This window comes from Haliotis cracherodii, unplaced genomic scaffold (assembly GCF_022045235.1).
Source record: "Haliotis cracherodii isolate W230 unplaced genomic scaffold, xgHalCrac1.p SCAF_19, whole genome shotgun sequence".
Classification (NCBI taxonomy): Eukaryota; Metazoa; Mollusca; class Gastropoda; order Lepetellida; family Haliotidae; genus Haliotis; species Haliotis cracherodii.
The window spans coordinates 16158249-16184270 of record NW_027266274.1 but is presented as its reverse complement, the minus strand read 5'-3'; the positions used below and the strand labels follow the sequence as shown (position 1 = coordinate 16184270).

The window sequence follows — 26022 nt, the reverse complement described above, 5'->3', positions numbered from 1 at the left end:
CAATACAGAAAACATTCACCTGAGCTCTTATCCTTTCTGTGAACAACATCTGGCAAGTCTGCCATCATCTGTGTCAAGAAGTCGGAGACTTTTTGAGCACTTCTGAATACAGGGTGGCCTACTGTCCATCTGAAGCATCCATCTCGGACACCCTCCACCAATCTGCTGATCAATTGACTGTGTAGACTTGAGGTGATGTAGATCTTGTTTGTGACATCATCAGTATGGGTCGTCTTTAGGTGATCATCCTTGTTCAGCCTCACTCTTTCATATAAAAACTGCAGAGAACAATGTTCCAGTAAAAACACTTCATTGAGATTCCCCAAGGCACATGCCACAGCATCGTAGATGGATGGATGAGAGAAGAAGGCTACATGATTGTCCACTGTACAGTAGGTGTCAGTAAAGTTGCGAATCTCCTTGCCAATGTCTGTCTGGGTGCAAAATGCTACCTCCTCCTTTAAAGCCAGGAACAGATCGGTGATATTCTTCTCTTTCTCCTTAAAGGAGACAAGGTTCAACTTTCCCCCGCAAAGGACGAGGAGAACTAGAGTTGCCGACCTGCTGCTGCCTTCACGGACAATGGTGTCAAGGTCACCTCTCAAGTAGGTCACAGGGTTCTTGAAGAAGTCAATTATGTTGTACATCTGGAAGGCTGGGTTTGTACAATACAGTTTACAGATCAAAGGAAAACCAAACAGGCTGTCTTGTACGTGAGTAATAATGTTCTTGTCATGAATGGAGATATCACACGTTTGACTTCTTTTCTTGAACGAATTCAGAATAGATTCCTTCTCCTCAATTGTCAAACCAGTCTTGGTCATGTCAACGACACTTTCAGGCTTGAAGAGACTGACCTTGAACTGGTGCATTTTTCCACGTCCTTCATTCCAGTTGTAGCTTCTGGATGTGAAAATAAAGCGGGCCTTTTTGGGCTTCTCATCTGCATCCGGTTTAGTCTCATCTTTATTCATTCTAGCTGCCTTTGATTTCTTCTCATCTCTTTTCTTCTTGGCTGCTTGTTCCTGTTGGAATGAAGTGTTTACCAAAGCATCAACCAGGGCAATTAACACTTTATGAATTTTCTCCAAATTTGAAGGAAATGCTACAGAACCAAATATATCATCAAACACAACCAGCATGTCACATGTTCGTTGAATGATTGTTTCCACATCAAACACTTAAATATTATCAACAAACACAACTTCGTATTTTTTGTGGAGATATTTCTCACATATCTTGAGAGCAGTGCTTGTTTTCCAATCCCCAGGAGGTCCACAAATTGCCACATGGTTGTGCCTTTTCAGAAGATCTTCTGCTTTATGAAGAGTGTGAGTTTCCTTAAACACTTCATTCAGCTGCTTGATCCTGATGCGAAGAGACTCTGAAAACATGGACATGAAAGTATTACAGCACATCATCACATAAATAAGTATTGATATATAAGGGGCTAAATTTAAAAAATATATAAATACAATGCACAATTAAAAAAAACACACTTTCTATTCAAAGTATCAAATATTGTACAAAAATGATTTTAGCATGTGGATCATAGTATGTGGTTTGTGTTCCATTAAAATAAGGGAATTGTCAAATATTAAATCTGTTCCAATCACAGGCGAAATATGAAGTAGTGGTTGAGGACACCTTTTGTAAATCACATATAGCGGCCTCCATATGTGGCTAATGACTGTTCACTGACATTTACCTTTGGGTGGACAGCCTCGATGTCCGTGATTCCCAAATGAAGTGTTAGAGGAGTTGGACAGGTCATACTGGTTTACTTAACAACCTGGAGCATGGAAACAACGTTAGAGGATTTGGACAGGTCATACTGGTTTACTGAACAACCTGGAACAGGGACACAACGTTAGAGGAGTTGGACAGGTAATACTGGGTTACTGAACAACCCGGAGCAGGAAACAGTATCAGAGGATTTGGACAGATTATCCTGGGATACTGAACAACCCGGAGCAGCAAACAACGTTAGAGGAGTTGGACAGGTCATACTGGGATACTGAACAACCTGGAGTAAGAGAACAACGTTAGAGGAGTTGGACAGGTCATATTGGGATACTGAACAACCTGGAGTAGGAGAACAACGTTAGAGGAGTTGGACAGGTCATACTGGGATACTGCACAACCTGGAGCAAGAAACAACGTGAGATGAGTTGGACAGGTCATACTGGGATACTGAACAACCCGAAGAAGGAAAACAACATTAGAGGAGTTGGACAGGTCATACTGGGATATTGAACAACCTGGAGCAGGAAAACAACGTTTGGGGACTTGGACAGGTCATACTGGAATACTGAACAACCTGTTTGGGGTTTGGGGAGTTCGTCAGGTCATACTGGGATACTGAACAATCTGGAGCAGGAAACAAGGTTAGAGGAGTTGGACAGGTCATACTGGTTTACTGAACAACCTGGAGTAGGAGAACAACGTTAGAGGAGTTGGACAGGTCATACTGGGATACTGAACAACCTGGAGCAGGAAACAACTTTAGAGGAGTTGAACAGGCAATACTGGGATACTCAACAACCTGGAGCAGGAAAGCCACGTTTGAGGAGCTGGACAGGTCATACTGGGATACTGAACAATCTGGAACAGGAAAACAATGTTAGAGGAGTTGGACAGGTCAAACTGGTTTACTCAACAACCTGGAGCAGGAAACAATGTTAGAGGAGTTGGACAGGTCATACTGGGATACTGCACAACATGGAGCAGGAAAACAACGTTAGAGGAGTTGGACAGGTCATACTGGGATACTACACAGCCTGGAGCAGGAAAACAACGTTAGAGGAGTTGGACGGGTCATACTGGGATATTGAATGAGTGAGTGAGTGAGTTAAAATTTTAAGTCACATCGGCAATATTTCAGCCATATCGTGACTATCAAAAGTTAAATATAATACATATGATGAAACGTATGTAAAAACCTGCCAACGAGAGACAGTAAAACAACTAGACGTATCACAGCAATAAAATTTAAAACTAGTATGTAATAATAAAATCAATAGCACTATCATATACATTACATTTTAAAAACAGGCTATAGATCGCCAACAACTGAAGGTAGATCACCATACTAGGGACCATGGGGACTTACAGTACCTTTGCTACCTGCATGGACCCTAGCAGGATTTACATCATCCCTTCAGTCGCTGGCGAGTGTACATAATTTTAGCCACAATTAAAATGACAGAAATTCTACGTTTAAAAGCGTAGTAAATGGAAATATTCCGTGAATGACAGGGACTTACGATACCCTCTCAGGGGGACAATAATTTTACAGTACTTTAACCCCCTTCAAGGATACTGCCACTAACAATCTCAGATATAAATTCATTCTACTAATTTTAAAAAAGTTATTATACACAAAACAGATTAACAGAATTTATGATACAGTTCAATTTCTTTTAAAAAAACAATAAGTAAATGAGTACTTATAGTATTAAAAAGATCCTTAATAGTTTTGACCTGGAAATAGTTATCCCTTGTGATGGAAAAATCAATGCAGTCAAGCAGGACATGCTTGACTGTGATTCTTTCATCACAAGGGACACAAAACGGAGGATCCTCACCTTTTAATATATACTCATGTGTATATCTACTGTGGCCAATACGACATCGTCGCATTATGACCTCCTCAAATCTGGACTGACAGCCCAAGTAGGTGTAACCGATAGTTGGTTTAATTTCATGTAATTTATTGATACCTACTTGAGTGTCCCACTTCTTTTGCATTAGATCACGGATGTAAGATCTTATCACGGGTTTATAATCACTGTAGGGAAGAAGAAGTGGTGTCACAGATTTGTTGAGAGCTGCTTTTGCAGCAGCATCAGCCATCGTGTTACCAGTGATTCCAACATGGCTAGGTAACCAACAGAAAACGATGTCGTATTGGCCAGTAGCAAGATCAGTAAACAGTTCAACAATTTCCATTAAAAGTGGATGCGTGGAAGACATGTTTTTAATAGCTTGAATGCAAGAAAGAGAGTCTGAAAAAATAATGAACTGTTTATATTTAGTTTGGCTGTGGATATATTTTAGAGCTGTTAAAATAGCATTTGCCTCCGCTGTGAAAATAGAACATTTATCTGGTAATCTGGTTGAGATAGTCCTGGATCCAATGACGGTTGCGCTGGCAACAGCGTCATCATCCTTGGATCCATCTGTAAATATAGATCTGTGAGTATCATACGTGTTACGTAATTCATTATATTGCTGTTGATAAATTAGTTGATTTGTGTCCGATTTTTTTAGTTTACTTAATGTCAGGTCCACCTCTGGCTTGACTAACTGCCAAGGCGGCGAAGTGAACAGCCGAGTGGGGGCTATGGTGTCAAGATTGATTTGGGCAGCAGAAACATCAGATTGTATTCTTATTCCAAGTGGTGGAATAAGAGATGTCTTTTTATTATAGAGATTTTTGTACAGAGGATTAAAAACACAGCCATATGCTGGATTTGATTTAGTGGAACATAATTTAGAGATATACTGTAAACATAATTTAATGCGTCGTTGTTGAAGGGATGGCTCATCAGCCTCCACATACCAACTGTGAACAGGTGAAGTTCGGAAGGCTCCAAGACAAAGCCTCAAGCCTCGGTGATGAATAGTGTCCAATAATTTTAAATTGCTCTTACAAGCCCCACCATAAATGATGGAGCCATAATCAAGTTTAGAGCGTATGAGAGCTCGGTATAGCTGGAGGAGGGTTTTCTGATCCCCTCCCCACTTGGAATTAGAGACAACTTTTAACAAATCTAGGGCTTTCAGACATTTGTTCTTTAAGTATTTGATATGAGGTAAAAAGGTTAAATGATGATCAAAAATTATACCCAAAAACTTCGCTTCTTTTACAACTTTAATGGGGGTGTTATCTAATATTAGTTCAGGGTCTTTGTGAGGTTTATATTTTCTGCAAAAGTGAATACAGTTAGTTTTAGATTTGGAAAATTTAAAGCCATTTTCTAAACACGATTTTTGGATTTTATTTAAACACAGTTGCATTTGCCTCTCAATCGTATGCATGTTCCTACCACGGCAAGAAACATTAAAGTCATCCACAAACAACGATCCATCAATTGAATCGTTTAAAACCTTTGCTAAACTGTTGATTTTAATACTAAACAAAGTGACAGACAAAATACTGCCTTGTGGGACACCCTGATCCTGATTATAATGATCAGACAGGGTTGAACCCACGCGGACTTGAAATTGCCTGTCAGTTAAAAACTGGGATATAAATTGAGGCTAACGGCCTCGCAATCCAAAATCATGTAAATCTTTTAAAATACCATACTTCCATGTAGTGTCATATGCTTTTTCTAGATCGAAAAAGATAGACACTGCATGTTGTTTGTTTATAAGGGCATTCTTAACGAATGACTTCAATCGAACTAAATGGTCAATGGTACTGCGATTTTTACGGAAGCCACATTGAATATTTGTGATTAAGTTATTGGATTCCAAGTACCATGTTAATCTATTATTGACCATGCGTTCCATGGTTTTGCAAACGCAGCTAGTCAATGAAATGGGTCGATAATTGGAAGGAACTGTATGGTCACGTCCAGGTTTAGGTATTGGAACAATGATAGCTTCACGCCACGAAGAAGGAAATTCTCCTGACGTCCAGATTTTATCAAATAATATCAAAAGGGTTTCTAAACAGGATTGCGGTAAATGTTTTAAGAGTTGATAATGGATATTATCAGACCCTGCAGCAGTGTCATGAGCCTGTCCAAGTGCTGTATTGAGCTCATGAATGGAAAAGACTTCATTGTAATCTTCCCCGTTATCTGAATTAAAATGTAAAGGTTTCTTTTCCTGCAGCTTTTTGAATTTTTGAAATTGAGGGACATAATTAGACGAGGAAGAATGTTGAGCCAGAGTTTCACCAAGTTTATTTGCAATATCTGATGTATCAGTTAATAATTGATCCCCATCTTTGAGATGGTGTATGCTTGACTTAGAACCCTTACCTTTTATTTTCTGAATCATGTTCCATACCTTGGACATTGGCGTCCGTGAATTTATCTTGGATACATAATTTTGCCAAGATTGACGTTTGTTTTGTTTGAAAGTGCGCCGGGTTTTAGCATTAACAATTTTAAATTTATTGAGATTATGGACCATTGGATGGCGTCGGAAATATTTTTCAGCCTTTTTCCGTGCCTTCCTAGCTTGTTTGCAATCAATGTTGAACCATGGTTTACGTATGTGAGGATTTGAGGAGGACTTCGGAATACATTCATCAGCTATTTTAGTGAGCTCATCGGAGAACAGTTGTATAGAGTCGGGAACATCAAGAAATACGTCAGGGTTTAGTTTGTTAGAACAAAGGACTTCATATAATGCCCAGTTGGCTTTAGTAAAATTCCAACGTGAAGATGGGGGAACATCAGATGGAGTCACAGATTCTAAAATGGTCGGAAAATGGTCACTTCCACAGAGGTCATCGTGGACTGACCATTCAAATTCACTTAGTAAGTTAGAATCTACAACTGATAAATCCAGACAAGAGTAAGTACCAGTTGCTGGATGTAGATAAGTGGTTGAACCGTCATTAAAAATGCATAAATCATTATTTAAGAAAAATTCCTCAAGTAATTTACCCTTTGTATTGCTGTCAGTACTACCCCAAAGTGGGTTATGGCCATTCAAATCTCCCATGAGAACACAGGGTTTAGGGAGTTGGTCATAAAGTGCCTGAAGATCGGACTGTCGCAGAGAATAAGAAGGTGGAATGTATAAAGAACACAATGTAAATACAACATTCAATGTGACACGGACTGCAACAGCCTGAAGAGGAGTATTTAGAGGAACAGGACTATGAATGACGCCCTGCCTCACCATAACAGAAGATCCTCCAGTAGCTTTATCCCCCGGAGGAGAAAAGCAATGGTAGGAATCATACTGTCTTAAATTAAAATTATCTGTTGATTTGAGGAAAGTTTCTTGAAGACAAAATGCTGATGGTTTTAAATCCTGAATTAATAGCAGAAGGTCGTTATAATTGGTCCGAAGTCCTCTACAATTCCATTGTATTAAAGTGGGAGAACAAATCATGGGGGCTCAATTGGAGATCGTGAGCGGGGGGAACTTCCTCTACGCTGTAATGGCAGCGATGGAGCAACCTCCATATCCAGAGGTTCAAAAGGGTTATGAACCTCCAGAGGAACAATCAAGGGCAAAGGCACCTCAACATGTTTAAGGGCCCTTGCTTCTTTTTTGCGTTGTTTCTTTTCACTTTTCGAAAGCGGTCTATTTTTCCTCAAGTCGGGTACAGTGTCTGGTTCAGTGTCTGGTTGAATGGTAGAAGTGCTGGTGTCATTAGTATCAATTTGGTACAGTATTTTTTGAACATTCGACACCCAGCTTAGAGCTGTTTGACAACCATTATCAGCTTTGATAGGAGAAGATGAGATTGCAGCAGAATAAGTCAATGAAGAGGCAGAAGTGGTTGGTTCACTGGTTACCAGTTTCTTTGCGTCTCTAAATGAAATATCATTGGTGTACTTTAGTTTCAGAATTTGGTTTGTGTTATAAAGGATGGACATGATTTTGAAGTGGACATGTGAACACCGCTGCAGTTTGCACATTTGATGGTATTTGTGCAGTCAGTGCTATCATGAGACTCACTACAGCGGAAGCAAACTTGGGTGTGATGACAGGATCTCGCTCCATGTCCAAATTGTTGACATTTAAAACAACGGAGCGGATTTGGTATATACACATCCACTCCGATGTTGAAATATCCTGCTTTTATTGAGGTTGGAAGCTTTGAGAGATTGAACGTAAAAAGGTACGTATTAGTTTGGATGATGTTGTTACCATCTTTCCTGCTGAACCGTTTAACTGAAGATACACCTTGAGGTTTCAATTCTGCTACAATTTCATCTTCTGACATATCTGAGAGGCACTCCGCACGGTCACGAACAATGCCTCTACATGAATTGAGTGTTTTATGCACAGAGACAACAATCTCTGTATGTGCAAAATGATCAGCATTGAGTAGATTCAGAGACTGCTGTCCCCTTGCACACTCCACGAGCAGTGAACCGGAACGAAGACGAGTGACATTCTTCACAGTACCACAAATACCTTCGATAGATTTCGAAACTACAAAGGGATTGAGTTTGAGAGGCTCACCATCAATCCCTTCAACAACCAGAAAACGAGGCCAAGAGTCAATATTTTGTACAGAATCCTCATCAGAAGATATTGCAGGATCTGTATCAATATGCCTTCTTTTGTTTTTTTTGTCGAGAACCAGTGATCTGTTGGGTAGCCATAATGGAAAGAGGATATTCGACACCCCTGCTCCCCACCCACCATGGAGTGTCTACAAGGACGGTGCTGCAGTGGAAACCGACTACAAACACCAGGGTTACAGGCATGCTATACTCGAGCAATACAGACACGGGAAGCTAACAGAGTCAAACAGAATAACGTCAGGCTGGTTCCGCCCTTGACAATTTTCTGAAGACAAATAGAACCCGGAGGTCAATAATGCCAGATTGGCCCATGAGCCACCGCCTTCAGGCATGGGACTCTAGGCAGATTTAGAACATACAATTTTTGATGTTTTCCAAAATAATTGTGTGGAATATCAGTAAATATATAGTCAACATCAAAGCAGACCATGCACAGGGCATGGCGTGAACAGCCGATTGATAAAACCGGGCCCATTCTACCACCCGTCTGGGTGAAGTTAGGGTCAAAGTGGTGTGTTGGGCAAAAGGAACACTGTTCCTGGCCCCAAGTGCCCTCAACCACCAGAATCCCTTCCTCCACCGACACAGGGACGCAACTCACGGCAAACAGGTTGCCCAATTCGGTCGCCTTTTACGACCAGCAATGGGGTGCTGTGGAAATATTCTACCCCGGTTCCACACGGGGGAAGAGCTATTAGCGCTACCCAGCACTCACCATGAGGAGGTTGCTCTTCACGAGTGCCTGGGATATTGAAAAACCTGGAGCAGGAAAACAACGTTTGGGGACTTGGACAGGTCATACTGGGATACTGAACAACCTGGAGCAGGAAAACAACGTTAGAGGAGTTGGACAGGTCATACTGGTTTACTGAACAACCTGGAGCAGGAAACAACGTTAGAGGAGTTGGACAGGTCAAACTGGGATACTGAACAACCTGGAACAGGGAAACAACGTTAGAGGAGTTCGACAGGTCACACTGGGATACTGCACAGCCTGGAGCAGGAAAACAACTTTAGAGGAGTTGAACAGGTCATACTGGGATACTGAACAACCTGGAGTAAGAGAACAACGTTAGAGGAGTTGGACAGGTCATATTGGGATACTGAACAACCTGGAGTAGGAGAACAACGTTAGAGGAGTTGGACAGGTCATACTGGGATTCTGAACAACCTGGAACAGGGAAACAATGTTAGAGGAGTTGGACAGGTCATACTGGGATACTGCCCAGCATGGAGCAGGAAAACAACTTTGGAGGAGTTGGACAGGTCACACTGGGATACTGAACAACCTGGAGCAGGAAAACACCATTGGAGGAGTTGGACAGGTCATACTGGGATACTGAACAACCTGGAAAAGGGAAACAATGTTAGATGAGTTGGACAGGTCATACTGGGATACTGAACAACCTGGGGCAGGAAAATAATGTTAGAGGAGTTGGAAAGGTCATACTGGGATACTGAACAACCTGGAGCAGGAAAACACTTTTGGAGGAGTTGGACAGGCAATACTGGGATACTCAACAACCTGGAGTAGGAGAACAACGTTAAAGGAGGTGGACAGGTCATACTGGGATACTGAACAACCTGGAGCAGGAAAACAACGTTAGAGGAGTTGGACAGGTCATACTGGTTTACTGAACAACCTGGAGTAGGAGAACAACGTTAGAGGAGTTGGACAAGTCATACTGGGATACTAAACAAGCTGGAACAGGGAAACAATGTTAGAGGAGTTGGACAGGTAATACTGGGTTACTGAACAACCCGGAGCAGGAAACAGTATCAGAGGATTTGGACAGATTATCCTGGGATACTGAACAACCCGGAGCAGCAAACAACGTTAGAGGAGTTGGACAGGTCATACTGGGATACTGAACAACCTGGAGCAGGAAAACAACGTTAGAGGAGTTGGACAGGTCATACTGGGATACTGCACAGCCTGGAGCAGGAAAACAACGTTAGAGGAGTTGGACAGGTCATACTGGGATACTGAACAATCTGGAACAGGGAAACAACGTTAGAGGAGTTGGACAGGTCATACTGGTTTACTTAACAACCTGGAGCAGGAAAACAACATGCGAGGAGTTGGACAGATCATACTGGGATACTGAACAACCTGGAGCAGGAAACAACGTTAGAGGAGTTGGACAGGTCACACTGGGATACTGAACAACCTGGAGCAGGAAAACACCATTGGAGGAGTTGGACAGGTCATACTGGGATACTGAACAACCTGGAAAAGGGAAACAATGTTAGATGAGTTGGACAGGTCATACTGGGATACTGAACAACCTGGAGCAGGAAAATAATGTTAGAGGAGTTGGAAAGGTCATACTGGGATACTAAACAACCTGGAGCAGGAAAACACTTTTGGAGGAATTGGACAGGTCATACTGGGATACTGAACAACCTGGAGTAGAGGAACAACGTTAAAGGAGGTGGACAGGTCATACTGGGATACTGAACAACCTGGAGAAGGAAAACAACGTTAGAGGAGTTGGACAGGTCATACTGGTTTACTGAACAACCTGGAGTAGGAGAACAACGTTAGAGGAGTTGGACAAGTCATACTGGGATACTAAACAAGCTGGAACAGGGAAACAATGTTAGAGGAGTTGGACAGGTCATACTGGGATACTGAACAACCTGGAGCAGGAAAACAACGTTAGAGGAGTTGGACAGGTCATACTGGGATACTGCACAGCCTGGAGCAGGAAAACAACGTTAGAGGAGTTGGACAGGTCATACTGGGATACTGAACAACCTGGAACAGGGAAACAACGTTAAAGGAGTTGGACAGGTCATACTGGTTTACTTAACAACCTGGAGCAGGAAAACAACATGCGAGGAGTTGGACAGATCATACTGGGATACTGAACAACCTGGAGCAGGAAACAACGTTAGAGGAGTTGGACAGGTCATACTGGGATCCTAAACAACCTGGAGCAGGAAACAATGTTAGAGGAGTAGGACAGGTCATACTGGGGTACTGAACAACCTGGAGCAGGGAAACAACGTAAGAGGAGTTGGACAGGTCATACTGGGGTACTGAACAACCTGGAACAGGGAAACAATGTTAGAGGAGTTGGACAGGTCATACTGGGATACTGAACAACCTGGAGCAGGAACACAACGTTAGAGGAGTTGGAAAGGTCATACTGGGATACTGAACAACCTGGAGCAGGAAAACACAATTGGAGGAGTTGGACAGGTCATACTGGGATACTGCGCAGCCTGGAGCAGGAAAACAACGTTAGAGGATTTGGACAGGTCATACTTGGATACTGCACAGCCTCGGAGCAGGAAAACAACGTTAGAGGATTGGACAGGTCATACTGGGATACTGAACAACCTGAAGCAGGAAACAACTTTAGAGGAGTTGGACAGTTTGTACTGGGATACTGAACAACCTGGAACAGGAAAACAATGTTAGAGGAGTTGGGTAGGTCATACTGGGATACTGAACAACCTGGAGCAGGGAAACAATGTTAGAGGAGTTGGACAGGTCATACTGTGATACTGCACAGCCTGGAGCAGGAAAACAACGTTAGAGGATTTCGACAGGTCATACTGGGTTACTGAACAACCTGGAGCAGGAAACAACGTTAGAGGAGTTGGACAGATCATACTGGGATACTGAACAACCTGGAGCAGGAAACAACGTTAGAGGAGTTGGACAGGTCATACTGGGATACTAAACAACCTGGAGCAGGAAACAATGTTAGAGGAGTCGGACAGGTCATACTGGGGTACTGAACAACCTGGAGCAGGGAAACAACGTCAGAGGAGTTGGACAGGTCATACTGGGGTACTGAACAACCTGGAACAGGGAAACAATGTTAGAGGAGTTGGACAGGTCATACTGGGATACTGAACAACCTGGAGCAGGAACACAACGTTAGAGGAGTTGGAAAGGTCATACTGGGATACTAAACAACCTGGAGCAGGAAAACACAATTGGAGGAGTTGGACAGGTCATACTGGGATACTGAACAACCTGGAGTAACAGAACAACGTTAAAGGAGGTGGACAGGTCATACTGGGATACTGAACAACCTGGAGAAGGAAAACAACGTTAGAGGAGTTGGACAGGTCATACTGGTTTACTGAACAACCTGGAGTAGGAGAACAACGTTAGAGGAGTTGGACAAGTCATACTGGGATACTAAACAAGCTGGAACAGGGAAACAATGTTAGAGGAGTTGGACAGGTCATACTGGGATACTGAACAACCTGGAGCAGGAAAACAACGTTAGAGGAGTTGGACAGGTCATACTGGGATACTGCACAGCCTGGAGCAGGAAAACAACGTTAGAGGAGTTGGACAGGTCATACTGGGATACTGAACAACCTGGAACAGGGAAACAACGTTAAAGGAGTTGGACAGGTCATACTGGTTTACTTAACAACCTGGAGCAGGAAAACAACATGCGAGGAGTTGGACAGATCATACTGGGATACTGAACAACCTGGAGCAGGAAACAACGTTAGAGGAGTTGGACAGGTCATACTGGGATACTAAACAACCTGGAGCAGGAAACAATGTTAGAGGAGTAGGACAGGTCATACTGGGGTACTGAACAACCTGGAGCAGGGAAACAACGTGAGAGGAGTTGGACAGGTCATACTGGGGTACTGAACAACCTGGAACAGGGAAACAATGTTAGAGGAGTTGGACAGGTCATACTGGGATACTGAACAACCTGGAGCAGGAACACAACGTTAGAGGAGTTGGAAAGGTCATACTGGGATACTGAACAACCTGGAGCAGGAAAACACAATTGGAGGAGTTGGACAGGTCATACTGGGATACTGCGCAGCCTGGAGCAGGAAAACAACGTTAGAGGATTTGGACAGGTCATACTGGGATACTGCACAGCCTCGGAGCAGGAAAACAACGTTAGAGGATTGGACAGGTCATACTGGGATACTGAACAACCTGAAGCAGGAAACAACTTTAGAGGAGTTGGACAGTTTGTACTGGGATACTGAACAACCTGGAACAGGAAAACAATGTTAGAGGAGTTGGGTAGGTCATACTGGGATACTGAACAACCTGGAGCAGGGAAACAATGTTAGAGGAGTTGGACAGGTCATACTGTGATACTGCACAGCCTGGAGCAGGAAAACAACGTTAGAGGATTTCGACAGGTCATACTGGGTTACTGAACAACCTGGAGCAGGAAACAACGTTAGAGGAGTTGGACAGATCATACTGGGATACTGAACAACCTGGAGCAGGAAACAACGTTAGAGGAGTTGGACAGGTCATACTGGGATACTAAACAACCTGGAGCAGGAAACAATGTTAGAGGAGTCGGACAGGTCATACTGGGGTACTGAACCACCTGGAGCAGGGAAACAACGTCAGAGGAGTTGGACAGGTCATACTGGGGTACTGAACAACCTGGAACAGGGAAACAATGTTAGAGGAGTTGGACAGGTCATACTGGGATACTGAACAACCTGGAGCAGGAACACAACGTTAGAGGAGTTGGAAAGGTCATACTGGGATACTAAACAACCTGGAGCAGGAAAACACAATTGGAGGAGTTGGACAGGTCATACTGGGATGCTGCGCAGCCTGGAGCAGGAAAACAACGTTAGAGGATTTGGACAGGTCATACTTGGATACTGCACAGCCTCGGAGCAGGAAAACAACGTTAGAGGATTGGACAGGTCATACTGGGATACTGAACAACCTGAAGCAGGAAACAACTTTAGAGGAGTTGGACAGTTTTTACTGGGATACTGAACAACCTGGAACAGGAAAACAATGTTAGAGGAGTTGGGTAGGTCATACTGGGATACTGAACAACCTGGAGCAGGGAAACAATGTTAGAGGAGTTGGACAGGTCATACTGTGATACTGCACAGCCTGGAGCAGGAAAACAACGTTAGAGGATTTCGACAGGTCATACTGGGTTACTGAACAACCTGGAGCAGGAAACAACGTTAGAGGAGTTGGATAGTTTGTACTGGGATACTAAACAACCTGGAACAGGAAAACAATGTTAGAGGAGTTGGGTAGGTCATACTGGGATACTGAACAACCTGGAGCAGGGAAACAACATGCGAGGAGATGGACAGGTCATACTGTGGTACTGCACAACCTGGAGCAGGGAAACAACTAAATTCGGTTACAATCATAATGACATTGCTAAAATAGTTGTTGGTGCCTTACGGGCACACAGACAAACTGACATATTTTTTTAGTGCCATGGGGGCGGTCAGGTAGCCTAGGTGTTAAAGCATTCGCTCGGTACGCCGAAGACCCGGGTTCGATTCCCGACATGGGTAGAATGTGTGAAGCCCATTTCTGGTTTCCCCCGCCGTGATATTGCTGGAATATTGTTAAAAGCGGCGTAAAATCAAACTCACTCATTCGACTGCCATGTGGCCATGTGGCACACTCAACGTATTCAACACTTTCGATACAATGACAAAGTCAATACTGATTTACTTTAGACCAAGAAATGTAGTTATAATATTAATGAAGATGAATACCATTTTTTTTAGTGTCCATTTTATATGAAAAACAGAGAGCTCTACATCCCAGGCTATTATTACAAGTATCCATCACGATCAAAATTTGTTCAACTAGTAGCAACAACAAATATTAAACTAATTAAAGATATTGCTATATAGCTGAAAAAGAAATCTGCCTGTAAATGCATCAAAAATATTGTATTGAGATAATATAATAATTGCCCCACCTGTCCACGTGCAAACACGTATCTCATGTATTGTACTCTTGGCCAGGCAGCCTTTGATACCGAATAAACTTCTTCGGCTTATAGTGCATATGCTCATTATCTTAAGTTGGGAAATGACATTTACCATTTTCAACAGTGGATCAATATTATTCATCTAGTTGACACACTTTCTTTCCTGAGCACATTTATGAGTGCCATGGGGCACACTTGACACAAACTACATTTCTATCCATGCTGATGATGACAGAAGATATGATGATTACTGGGTCATATTCAACTGTCTTACTGTCTTTTCAAAATGTTTGAAAACAGAAATGTACCTCAATTCCACTATTTACATTACATGGATGAGGGATCGACTGTGTATGGCTCCAGCAAAATGTGATAGGCAATAGTGAAAGGTTGAAAGCGAGACCAAAATACAAAGAAGGTTATGGACCTCGGGACTGTAGAAGAGGGGCGGGCTTGCAATATACAAAGCCAAGGGTTGAAAGAGACGGGAAACCAAGTATGTTTAAGTACTATCTCTCAACCTACAAACATAGAGCTTTGCAATTTTAATTATATTTACTGTTTATATATTGTCTATTGTCTATATTGTCCTTTTGGACCATGGTGAGGTTGCACATAGTGTTTGTTTTTTCTCCATTAGTGGTTTTGCAGCTCTAAATGTGTACAGACGTTTTGGGAAGAAAACTGTAAAATGACAGACAATTCAGTTAGAAAACAGAGCTATCCAACAGATCAAAAGGCAGATTAACAATGGATGAAGACCCATTATTTATGGATACATAAAGCGGCAAAACCATTTCCATATCCAATGGAAATATCTGCGTAAAGCAGAGTCTATTGCACAATTCCGATTAAATCATGAGCATGTGTTTATGAATCAATATCAAATAGTAATGATGCCAGGTGTTCGCGAAAAGGTAAGCGTATCCTTCACCAGCGGTTGCACCCTCCAAAAACACCTGAGCTAAACATCAAAGTAACTGTGTGCATTTACACACAAACACGTCTCTGAGCGTGTTCCAGGTGTGAGTGAATATGTGTGCTTCATGCCAAGGTGAAGATGAGTTTTGATTTGAAACATCAAATCAGGATGCTATTCAATCTATTCCATTGTATGCATGATTCAGGTAACCTACAAAATATCTTACTTCTTAGTCCTAGCTTTAGTTCCATTAATTGCGCAAGGTATAATACTACGTTAACCAACATTGCGACGATATACCAAATTGGGAGACATCAACAGTAGACATCACTCATTGTAAAGCTGTACTGAATCTAACCATGGGCTTCAGCATGACAAGGGACTGCTCCAAACACAAGGCCACCATGATGACAGGGGAGGACTCACCTATGAAGTTGTGGGTGGTTGTGGAAGTCGATTGTCTCCCCTGCTGTTCACTCTCCTCTGTCACGAATAGAGCGTCTTTGGATGGTCTGGCCACAGCGCCATCTAGCGTAAATGTCAGTGTGGATTGCCTCCCGTGCTGTTGAATCCACTCTGTCACAGCTACAGTGTCTGTGGATGGTCCGGACACGGTGCAATCTAGTGTTGGTGTAAGTATGGATTGTCTCCCCTGCTGTTGACTCCACTCTGTCACAGCTACATTGTCTGTGTGTAGTCCGGCCAAAGCGCCATCTAGTGTTGATGTTAGTATGGATTGTCTCCCCTGCTGTTGACTCCCCTCTGTCATGGATAGATCGTCTTTGGATGGTCTGGCCACAGCGCCATCTAGCGTAAATGTCAGTGTGGATTGCCTCCCGTGCTGTTGAATTTTCTCTGTCACAGCTACAGTGTCTGTGGATGGTCCGGCCACAGCGCCATCTAGTGTTGATGTTTGTGTGGATTGTCTCTCCTGCTGCTGAATTATCTCTGCCACAGCTACAGTGTCTGTGGATAGTCCTACCACAACGCCATCTAGTGTTGCTGTTTGTGTGGATTGTCTCTCCTGCTGCTGACTGCCCTCTCTCACAACTACAGTGTCTGTGGATGGTCTGGCCACAGCGCCATCTAGAGTTGGTGTTTTTGTGGATTGTCTCCCCTGCTTTTGAATTTTCTCTGTCACAGCTACAGTGTCTGTGGATAGTCCTGCCACAATGCCACCTACTGTTAGTAATTGTGTGGATTGTCTCCCGTGAAGTTGACTCCCTTCCATTACAGCCACATTGTCTGTGTATGGTCCAGCCACAGCGCCATCTACTGTAAATGAGACCGCCTCCGTGGTCCTGTGGTAGAGCGTCCGCCCGGAGAGCGGAAGGTCCAGGGTTCGATCCCGGGCCGCGTCATACAAAAAGACGTTAAAAGATTGTACTTGTTGTTACCCTGTCTGGCGCTCGGCATTAAAGGGCTAAAACAAGGACTGGTCGGCTCGGAGTCAGTATACTGTGTCTGAGTGGGGTATTCATGTTAAACTGCGGCATGGTATCTCAGTGAGCTAGCACTATAAATCGGCATCAGTCCGGACTAGTACAAGCAGCCACACACACACATACACGTGCATGCACGTCGCTATATAAGTGCAATAATCTTGGACGCGACGTTAAACCCAATTTCACCTCACCTCACCTCTACTGTAAATGTCAGTGTGGATGGTCTCCCCTGCGGTTGTCTCCTCTCTCTCCCAGCTCAATATTTTCTCGATGGTCCGATTCCGATTTTTCACTAGACCATTCTGGATATGTAGGCAACAGTTACCTAAACATAATTACTAAGCCTAAAACCGTATACTGAAATACGTCTAAAAAAGAAGAAGAATATAATGTCATCAAGCGAAAAAATCAGACAAATTGCCAAAGTTCAGCCTCCTCACTGTTAGAATGTCACAAGAAAAGAAGTTTATAGAGGCAAATATACAGTTTGATAGAATATAGATGAATTGCTTAACGACAAAAGTCAAACAAGGTCACATGTTGCTAAGTCCTATTGAAACTAATTTATTAACACGTGTTAGGCCGCCAGTAACGGTCAAAACATCATATTCTCAAGAGTTTGGATATTAAACGATAACATAGTAGTCGACAGAATAAGCCCTACCCTAAACATGGAGACAATGTTGGAGTATGTAACAGTATTAAACATGAACAACTTACAGAGAGACTGTCACTGTGTGCGACAGTCCACCCGTCTTGACAACCAGGAAGGAGCCAGTGTTCTACTTTCGTTATCGTCAATTTTTGATCCATGTGAATTCTCCTTCCGTAATGCACAGATTCAAACCTCCTGGTTTCACATTTTCTATCTTGTTTACATAATTTGTATATTTCTTGTATGTACTAGAAGAACAGTGTCAGGTACCATAAAACAAGCTGTTGTTACCGAACATGCTTTATTCCTGAAGTTTCCTATTCCGGAAGATATATTGTCTGATGCACCGAACGTAATTGATGCACCATGCATGATATACACTTCAAACTAAGTAATTGATGCACCATGCATGGTATACACTTCAAACTAAGTAATGGATGCACCATGCATGGTATACACTTCAAACTAAGTAATTGATGTACCATGCATCGTATACATTTCAAACTAAGTAATTGATGTACCATGCATCGTATACACTTCAAACTAAGTAATTGATGTACCATGCATCGTATACACTTCAAACTAAGTAATTGATGTACCATGCATGGCATACACTTCAAACTAAGTAACTGATGCACCATGCATTGTATACACTTCAAACTAAGTAATTGATGTACCGTGCATGGTATACACTTCAAACTAAGTAATTGATGTACCATGCATCGTATACACTTCAAACTAAGTAACTGATGCACCATGCATTGAATACACTTCAAACTAAGTAATTGATGTATCGTGCATGGTATACACTTCAAACTAAGTAACTGATGTACCATGCATGGAAAAACTTCAAACTAAGTAATTGATGTACCATGCATGGTATACACTTCAAACTAAGTAATTGATGTACCATGCATGGTATACACTTCAAACTAAGTAACTGATGTACCATGCATTGTATACACTTCAAACTAAGTAATTGATGTACCGTGCATGATATACACTTCAAACTAAGTAACTCATGTACCATGCATGGAAAAACTTCAAACTAAGTAATTGATGTACCATGCATGTTATACACTTCAAACTAAGTAATTGATGCTACATGCATGCTATACACTTCAAACCAAGTAATTGATCTACAATACATGATATACACTTCAAACTAAGTAGCTGATGTACCATGCATCGTATACACTTCAAACTAAGTAATTGATGTACCCTGCATCGTATACACTTCAAACTAAGTTATAAATGTACCATGCATGGTATACACTTCAAACTAAGTAATTGATGCTACATGCATGCTATACACTTCAAACCAAGTAATTGATCTACAATACATGATATACACTTCAAACTAAGAAATTGATGTACCCTGCATCGTATACACTTCAAACTAAGTTATAAATGTACCATGCATGGTATACACTTCAAACCAAGTAATTGATGTACCATACATCGTATACACTTCACACCAACTAAATGATGTACCATGCATCGGATACACCTCAAACCAAGTAACTGATGTACCATGGATGGTATACACTTCAAACTAAGTAACTGATGTACCATGCATCGTATACACTTCAAGCTAAGTAACTGATGTATCATGCATGGTATACACTTCAAACTAAGCAACTGATGCACAAAGCATGGTATACACTTCAAACTAAGTAATTGATGTACCATGCATGGTATACACTTCAAACTAAGTAACTGATGCACCATGCATCGTATACACTTCAAACTAAGTAGCTGATGAACCATGCATGGTATACACTTCAAACTAAGTAACTGATGTACCATGCATGGTATACACTTCAAACTAAGTAACTGGTGCTACATGCATGCTATACACTTCAAACCAAGTAATTGATCTACAATACATGATATACACTTCAAACTAAGTAACTGATGTACCATGCATCGTATACACTTCAAACTAAGTAATTGATGTACCCTGCATCGTATACACTTCAAACTAAGTTATAAATGTACCATGCATGGTATACACTTCAAACCTAGTAATTGATGTACCATACATCGTATACACTTCAAACCAACTAATTGATGTACCATGCATCGGATACACCTCAAACCAAGTAACTGATTTACCATGGATGGTATACACTTCAAACTAAGTAACTGATGTACCATGCATCGTATACACTTCAAGCTAAGTAACTGATGTACCATGCATGGTATACACTTCAAACTAAGTAACTGATGCACCATGCATGGTATACACTTCAAACTAAGTAATTGATGTACCATGCATGGTATACACTTCAAACTAAGTAACTGATGCACCATGCATGGTATACACTTCAAACTAAGTAATTGATGTACCATGCATGGTATACACTTCAAACTAAGTAATTGATGCACCATGCATGGAAAAACTTCAAACTAAGTAATTGATGTACCATGCATCGTATACACTTCAAACTAAGTAATTGATGTACCATGCATCGTATACACTTCAAACTAAGTAACTGATGTACCATGCATGTTATACACTTCAAACTAAGTAACTGATGCTACATGCATGATATACACTTCAAACCAAGTAATTGATCTACAATACATGATATACACTTCAAACTAAGTAACTGATGTACCATGCATCGTTTCCACTTCAAACTAAGTAATTGATGTACCCTGCATCGTATACACTTCAAACTAAGTTATAAATGTACCATGCATGGTATACACTTCAAACCTAGTAATTGATGTACCATACATCGTATACACTTCAAACCAACTAACTGATGTACCATGCATCGGATACACCTCAAACCAAGTAACTGATTTACCATGGATGGTATACACTTCAAACTAAGTAACTGATGTACCATGCATCGTATACACTTCAAGCCAAGTAACTGATGTACCATGCATGGTATACACTTCAAACTAAGTAACTGATGCACCATGCATGGTATACACTTCAAACTAAGTAATTGATGTACCATGCATGGTATACACTTCAAACTAAGTAATTGATGTACCATGCATCGTATACACTTCAAGCTAAGTAATTGATGTACCCTGCATCGTATACACTTCAAACTAAGTAATTGATGTACCATGCATCGTATACATTTCAAAATAAGTAATTGATGTACCATGCATGGTATACACTTCAAACTAAGTAATTGATGTACCATGCATGATATACACTTTAAACTAAGTAATTGATGTACCATGCATGGTATACACTTCAAACTAAGTAATTGATGTACCATGCATGGTATACACTTCAAACTAAGTAATTGATGTACCATGCATCGTATACACTTCAAACTAAGTAATTGATGTACCACGCATGGTATACACTTCAAACTAAGTAACTGATGTACCATGCATGTTATACACTTCAAACTAAGGAATTGATGCTACATGCATGCTATACACTTCAAACCAAGTTATTGATCTACAATACATGATATACACTTCAAACTAAGTAACTGATGTACCATGCATCTTATACACTTCAAACTAAGTAATTGATGTACCCTGCATCGTATACACTTCAAACCAAGTAATTGATGTACCACGCATAGAATACACTTCAAACTAAGTAATACACTTCGAACTAAGTAATTGATGTACCACGCATGGTATACACTTCAAACTAAGTAACTGATGTACCATGCATGTTATACACTTCAAACTAAGGAATTGATGCTACATGCATGCTATACACTTCAAACCAAGTTATTGATCTACAATACATGATATACACTTCAAACTAAGTAACTGATGTACCATGCATGATATACACTTCAAACCAAGTAATTGATGTACCACGCATAGAATACACTTCAAACTAAGTAATACACTTCAAACTAAGTAATTGATGTACCATGCATGATATACACTTTAAACTAAGTAATTGATGCTACATGCATTGTATACACTTCAAACTAAGTAACTGATGTACCATGCACCGTATACACTTCAAGATAAGTAACTGATGTACCATGCATGGTATACACTTCAAACTAAGTAATTGATGTACCATGCATGGTATACTCTTCAAACAAAGTAACTGATGCTACATGCATTGTATACACTTCAAACTAAGTAATTGATGTACCATGCATAGTATACACTTCAAACTAAGTAATTGATGCTAGATGCATGGCATGCACTTCAAACTAAGTAACTGATGTACCATGCATCCACAAACATTGGAGAGGTACTATCATAACCTCTTTGGTGTAACCTTTAGTTAAAAAACCGATTTCATTATAAGAAATTGGTTTTTAAAGGGAATTTACACTATTAAAGATCTCTGTAATGAAGATGATATATTGCCCTTTAATGGACTTAAAAGGAAATACAAAACTGAAGGCACAATTACATGTAAGTATATTACATGTCATGTTACACAATGTAAATCTATATAACATTAAAAGTATTTTAAAAAAACACCAAAAAAAACAACTCATATCGACACGCCGGTAATAATTATATCAACAGAAATACAATAACCATTGTCTATCGTTAGAATGTAAAATGCTGCATTTTCATTGGATTATACATGTACATGCAATGGATATTATAGACTTTGATTTGACTGAACATGAATAAATTGATTTAACTTGATTGACATTTATGCTTATCTTATGCTGAAGCGGAAACTTGCCCTTGACTCGCTAGGGGCGTCAATCAGTCATCCTTCATTACAAATGACGGACAACGTCACAAGGGACCGACAGGTCTAGCTGTGACATTATTTAACATTATACCTTGTATTGTGTGACGTCAGTGCGCCAACTGTGAGTGAGTGAGTGAGTGAGTGAGTGAGTGAGAGAGTTGGGTTTAACGCCGCTTTTAACAGTATTCCAGTCATATCACGGCATGTCAGCTTAATGTGGGAGGAAAGCCCGAAGTGATGCAGGTCTCAGACGTTTACCACTTCAGTGAAACCCACAAGCACGGGTAGGGTGCTGACAAACCTATAAACATAATCGGGGCGAACCGGGATTTGAACCCACAATCATAGGTTTCTTGCGTGCTCAAGGGACGCAACTCTGCACAGAGAATCGCGTCGCCTTAGACCACTGGGCCACCCGTGCCCCCCTTGAGGTTCACTTTACTTTTAACTTCTAACTTTATATTTCTTTATGTGAATAAGTTATGGAAATCTGTATGCACATTGTAAAATTATATACATATAAAGTACCTGTATGACAAAATTGTACACGTCAAAGTAGGAAATTACATCAAGAATATTTTTGTCACTGATGCGTCAAATTTGGAAATGTCTCCACATGTCTACCATACAATTTTTTGAAGGCTTTACTGAGGCTTTAAATGTAATGTCCCGAATGTCATGTTTGTCCGAAAACAATTAGGGCACTGTAGAAATAGTGAGGACATCAAGAGAATTTATTAGAGGTAACACATACATCAACCTGTACGATAATAATGCATATATCATCAGTCGGTAGATTATTCATGGATGTAAATAGCGTAGTGATGCACAGTGGTAATTAGGTCATGTCTGACAAGTGCTGCGAACAGCTATCAACTATGAAAATGTAACACGGAAACTATCTGAAATCTTATTATTTACTTTAATATTTTATTTCTTATAATAAAATTCACAATATTTGCCACCAACATAGCGTCAGTGGCTGCGATCTTAGGCGATGGTTAACTCTATAACAAGTGGAATTTACAAAACGATCAGTTGCTTTTATCAATTGGTATTGTCCTCATGATATACAAAGTGTCTGAATAGAACGGCAATTGCGTGGATCGATATCAATCACTGGATTGTCTGGTCCAGACTCGATTATTTACAGACCGCCGTCATATAGCTGGAATATTGCTGAGGGCGACGTTCAACAATAGATCAAATATGATAAACAAACTGATTTGTGCTGATATCTGATATTACAAAATTAAGGACAAGCACGGTTCAGACCAAGCGGCAAATAAACCCTCATTCCAGGTATTGATGTTCTCCTACATGTCCTGTTATTATTCGGACAGTAACAAGATGGACTAAAATACTTATCAAATGCTAACTGAAAAAACGGACAAACATATTGTCAATATTGCCTTAAATTGTCGGCAGTGTATATCAGACCAGGGAACGAATATCATATTACAGGTACAAATGCAAGAGATATAGGAACGTATACATTGTATGCCTATGTGTCTGAATAATGCATGTATAGTGTAGACAACAGGAAAATACTTTATCATGAATCTATGACTGTGTTGTGAAAACGGACATCCAAGTTATTAACAGTCATTATGCCAAACATAAACATAACTGACAGGTCACCGAAACCTTAGACATGATTTGTTTGTTTGTTTGTTGTTTAACGCCGCACTAACGGGATCGGGTGGTCAGGCTCGCTGGCTTGGTTGATACATGTCATCAATCCCATTTGCGTGGATCGATGTTCATGATATTAATCACTGGATTGTCTGGTCCAAACTCAATTATTTACAGACCGACGAAATATAGATGGAATATTGCTGAGTGCGGCGTTAAACAACAAACCAACCAACCAACAACCAATGATTCAGTTGAGTAATTAAGGCCACTTGAAGACAAACCTCAGACATTGATTGAGTGAATTGGTTGATTGTTCATTCACCATTGAATGAATGAATTTTTGAAATGTAAAATGAATGAATTTTTGAAATGTAAAATCAATGAATTTTCAAATGTAAAATGAATGAATGTTTGTATTGTATAATGAATAAAGTTCAGAAACGTATACTGGGTGAATGCTTGAAATGTAAAAAGAATGAATTTGGGAAATGTAATAGTGCAATGAACAGATTGCTATGAAAGTACAGGTCAGAATATATGAGAATTTAGTGTTGAATAAATGATTAGAAACACGTTTTCTTGCTCTGTACCTGTTATAGCAATCCAGTTTTGAGCATTTTGCTTTAAAAACACAAATGGGTACGGGTAATCCCAATTTGGATACCGATCCTTCAAATTAGGGTACAGGCAAGTCAAATAAACAAGGGTGCTCTCAGAGCACAGCATCCCCCGCATCAACTTTTTTAAACGAGTTTATATTTTCTTTGCATTTTATGAAATAACAACAGTAGATGGCACTGCATTTGAAACAAATTGTGCAGATCATTTTTTTTGGGAGTAATCTAGTCTGAATGCTAATGCCATAAAGGATGTAGCTCACCCACAAAAGGAAACTAACTATATTTATAGTTAGATACTGTGATATTATCTGGAAACTGGAGGAGGAGTAGATTTCAAGAAGCTCCGTAAAACTGGGGCAGTAACTCTGTCAAAATTTGTCGAAATGAAACGGGACTGCAATTTGCGTATCATCAACATGTCGACATCTTGTGTGTAGAGTGTCAGGGATATTCTCTGGAAACTGTAGGAGGAGATGATTGCACAAGCTTAGTACCCTCTCTCACAATTAGGCAAATGAAGCTCCGTAAAACAGGGGCAGTAACTCTGTCAAAATTAGTCGAAATGAAACGGGACTGTGATATGCCTATTATCAACATGTCGACATCTTGTGTGTTGAGTTTCAGGGATATTCTCTGGAAACTGTAGGAATTGATTTCACAAGCTAAGTACCCTCTGTGGGACGGACGGACGGACGGGCGGACTGCGCCACGACATAATCCCCCTTCGGCCATTCTGGCCCGGCGGGGGATAAAAACGACAGCATCAAAACAGATATGTATCTGGCGAGAATTTTTGTTACGGGTTAGCCAGTTTCGTTGGGTACGTATCTCCATGGTTACGGGTGGTTTAGTATCCTTCATGATTACAAGGACACACGCGTATAATTAACGAAAATATATATCTTTAAAACACATTCTGGCCAAAACCATGGCTTATTTCTTTTGTGTCTTGGGTAGTGATTATTGCACTCCAGACTCTGGTAGCATGTCATAAACTTTAGTGTTTATTCCCGTGACTGGTTCCTTGTCAAACTGAGACACAGTAATGTACTCGTTCTTTTTATGGCTGAATTTTCATTCACCTCGGCCAGATGTTTCAACCAAAGGAGGTGATTCA

The 26022-nt window shown here is 40.8% G+C and overlaps 1 pseudogene; it reads right to left on the bottom strand.

Moving 5' to 3' along the window:
- Nucleotides 1-259: 259 nt before the first annotated feature.
- Nucleotides 260-18136, bottom strand: LOC139466990 (uncharacterized; annotated as a pseudogene).
- Between the last annotated feature and the right edge of the window lie 7886 nt (nt 18137-26022).